The sequence below is a fragment of the Vulpes lagopus genome, chromosome 5 (assembly GCF_018345385.1).
Source record: "Vulpes lagopus strain Blue_001 chromosome 5, ASM1834538v1, whole genome shotgun sequence".
NCBI lineage: Eukaryota > Metazoa > Chordata > Mammalia > Carnivora > Canidae > Vulpes > Vulpes lagopus.
In genome coordinates this window covers 76,043,660-76,047,414 of record NC_054828.1, presented here as the reverse complement: position 1 = coordinate 76,047,414, position 3,755 = coordinate 76,043,660, and the positions used below count along the sequence as shown (strand labels likewise).

At 40.3% G+C, this 3,755-nt stretch overlaps 1 pseudogene; it reads left to right on the top strand.

Annotated features, from left to right (window-relative positions):
• Nucleotides 1-3,041: 3,041 nt before the first annotated feature.
• Nucleotides 3,042-3,222, top strand: LOC121492317 (annotated as a pseudogene).
• Nucleotides 3,223-3,755: the final 533 nt, after the last annotated feature.

Sequence of the window (3,755 nt, the reverse complement as noted above, 5' to 3'; positions counted from 1 at the left end):
TGGCCCTTATGCATGGGTTCAACCTTAGGCAACATCACAATGTAAGCAAAGCTTGTCTCACAACCCCTCACCTGTTTCAGGTCAAGAATAAAAAACTTCAATATGCTAATATGTATTACTAATACCTTAATATAGGCAAAACCCATGTTTTTAAAAAAGGATTTCACCTTCTATGTCAGCTATACTTCAGTGATAAGGAAGGAAGGAAGGAAGGAAGGAAGGAAGGAAGGAAGGAAGGAGAAAGAAAGAAAGAAGAAAGAAAGAAAGAAAGAAAGAAAGAAAGAAAGAAAGAAAGAAAGAAAAAAGAAAGAAAGAAAGAAAGAAAGAAAGAAAAAAGAAAGAAAGAAAGAAAAAAAGAAAGAAAAGATAAGAAAGACCCATTGGGAGAAGAATCCAAAAAAATAGAAGTCTAACAGCAGTAGTCTTGGTCTGTGATACCTGTATTCAGACCTTCTTGGCTCCTTCAATAACCATAAAAGTAACAATAATCAACATACCTTTTAATCAACATACCAGTATGTTCCAGGTGGTATAAAATATGCTTTTATATATATTTAATGTTTTAGCCCATGTATAGCAGATCTTACTTTTTCTATAAGCAGATGAGGAAATTCAAATGCAGAGTGGGTAATAGCTTGCACAAGTTCACACAGTGAATAAGTACCTGAGCCAGAGTCAAGTGTGCCTGCTGAAAGACAGGATCTTTGTACCACATACATAAACCACATATACTCCTCCTCTTGAACTGAGGTCTTACACGAACAAGTGTCCAGAAACTGTGGATGTGGCAAGGCCTGCACACAGATTCAAGGATGCACAAGGGAGAAAAGCACCAGCTTCTAAGGGCTGAACATCTTGTAGTTCTCTTCTAGTTCCCACCGCCCACCCCAGCCCCCAACACTCCCATCCTAACCATTCATCTCCTTGTTAGTCATAGACCCTGGAGGGTGTGAGGGAAACACGCAGTTTGAGCACAGCCTGGCCCAACCCGGGAATGGAGCCTGATGCCTGTGACATTCATCAACTGGTTAATTTCAGAAAGGCATCCATTTGCACCAGCTGCTTAAAAAGCTCTCTGCCCTCAGGAGATGCTCAGCCAATCACAAAGCAAAGGCAGGGAGTTTTTCTGGTAACCATGTTCAACCCGGTATCTGCTGCTTGTTTGGTTGTATAATTTCACTGGAGCTCAGGAGAGTGGAGAGTACAGTTAAAATGAATGATCTTATTTCCTTTAAATTATTATTCTTATATTTATGGCTTACATCCATTCTTAATGCACATGTGCCCTATTAACCTACAATCATGATTATGATGGTGATGGTTGTGATGAAAATGACTGCTATTGCTCTTTATATGGTGAGAGATGCCTGGCTGTTTCTGACAGATTCTCTCCAGGTGGCTTTATCTCATGTGTGTGTGTTTGGAGGGAGGGAGGAGGCAAAGTCCCCACAGGTCTGGGATCTGCTCCTGAACTCTTGTCAGGTCAGTTTCCAGCCTTAAGTGAGAAATTCCTTTTAGAAGTGATTGATTAACCAGAATGCAAAAACACTCACATAGAGAAGGACAGATTCTTCACCAATCCCCAGAATTAATTCTAAGGTCCCAAAAAGAGATCAAATGCTTTGTGATCACAGATTTGGAATAAAAGGCATGGGATGTCCTCAAGTGTGCAGGTGGGGACTGTGGAGGGCCAGCCCTTCCTCTACAGCTAATATTTATCAAGATCTCTCATTGTGTCAGGCACTGGACAGGAATGATCTCAAACTCTGCAAGAGACCTAAGAGAAGGGTGCCAGTTATCAACCCCATTTTGCAGGTGGTAAAGCAGAAGTTTGAGAGGTCAGCTTACTCATTCAAGTCCAGGTGCATCTATCCACAAAGCTAGTGCTCAACCACCTGCACAGTCCTCTCTGTAGGGTTAGGACTTCTTAAAGAGCTGACATTTGTTCATTATGGGACCACCTTCTCCCTTGCATAGTACTGGAAACTTCTGACTGATTTTTGCTTACATGTTCCTTTTTACGGTCTCTATGTAAGCCAGCTGTCTGGCTGCATTTGATAGTTTATATTTTTGTTTTAAACTCAGTGGTAGAGGGGCACCTGGGCAGCTCAGTTGGCTAAGTCGCCTATTCTTGATTTCAGCTCAGGTTATGATCTCAGGGTTGTGGGACTGAGATCAGCAGTGGGCTTCATGCTCAGCAGGGAGTCTGTTTGAGATTCTCTCCCTCTACCTTCCTCTGCCCTTTCCCCTGCTCATGTTCTCTCTGTCTCTCACTCTCTACATCTTTAAAATACATCTTTAAAATAAATAAACTCAATGGTAGATTGGAAAATGAATTAAAAATCAGGCAAAAAATATGTATAATATTTTGTAATATTATGTAAAATATGTATAATATACCATCAAAAAGTTGATGGTAGAAGAGTGGGGTTGGGAGATAACATAATATGCAGATGCTGCATTCATTCATTTATTCAACAATAAATCTGTGCTGAATACCTACTGTGTGCCACCAACTGAGTCCTAAGAGCTGACAATAAAAGATGAACAGGACTTAGTCTATGCCCTCAAGCTTCCCACAGTATAGCAGAAGCAGGAATGGGAAACATTAATGATCCAATGTTCAGGGTGTTTGGAAACAAAGGAAAATGTATGTCTTGACCTTGCCAAAGTCTCTGGGTAGGGAAAGAGGTCTGGGAAGACTTCATCTATCTTCTATTAACACATTAATAACAGCATAAGATCAGTTGAAGAAGTTCATATTTTAAGTCCCTGTTTAGGACAAAGATGTCTTACCATGGCAAATTTAGCTGATCCTTGAACAGTGCAAGGGTTAAGGGTGCTAACCCACTGCACAGTCAAAAACCCACATATAACTCTTGATTCCCTCAAAACTTTACTACTAATAGCCTACTATTGGCCAGATATCTTAAAGGTAACAGTCAATTGACACAAATTTGCATATTACATGTATTATATACTGTATTACTACAATCACGTAAGCTAGAAAAACGAAAATGTTATTGAGAAATTAAGGAAGAAGCTTTGTGCAGTGGCAGTATCGTAGCCAATGAGGTTTATCCAAGGCGCGATTATTGCTAATAGAAATTAAGGAAGAGAAAATACATTTATAGTACTGTACTGCAAAAAGCCTGCATGTAGCTTAACTGACTGGGTGGTTCAGTCAGTTAAGCCTCTGACTCTTGATTTTGGCTCAGGGCATGATTGCAGGGTTGTGAGATACAGTCCCATGTCAGGCTTAGTGCTAGGCATAGACCCTGCTTAACATTCTCTCTGTTCCTCTCTCTCTGCCCCTCCCCCTTTCTAAAATAATAAATAATGATAATAAATAAAATTAGAATCCATGTAAGTGGATCTGCACAGTTCAAACCCATGCTATTCAAGGATCAACTGTATTTAGAAATATTAGCTTAGAATTAAATAATAAGATATGCTGAAGAGGAGTTAAAAATGATAATAAACTGAGGCACCCGGGTGGTATAGTCGATTGAGAGTCCTGCTCTTGGTTTCAGCTCAGGTCATAATTTCTGGGTCCTGGGATCAAGCCCTGCATTGGCTCCACACTCAGCATGGAGTCTGCTTGAAATTCTCTCTCTCTCTCTCTCTCTCTCCTCCTCCTCTCCCACTCTCCCCCTCCTTCCAGTGCTGTCTCCTTCTCTCTCAAATGAATAAAGTCTAAGGACTTTATTATATAATAATAACAAGCTAACAAGTATGAAATCAAGCACTAACCT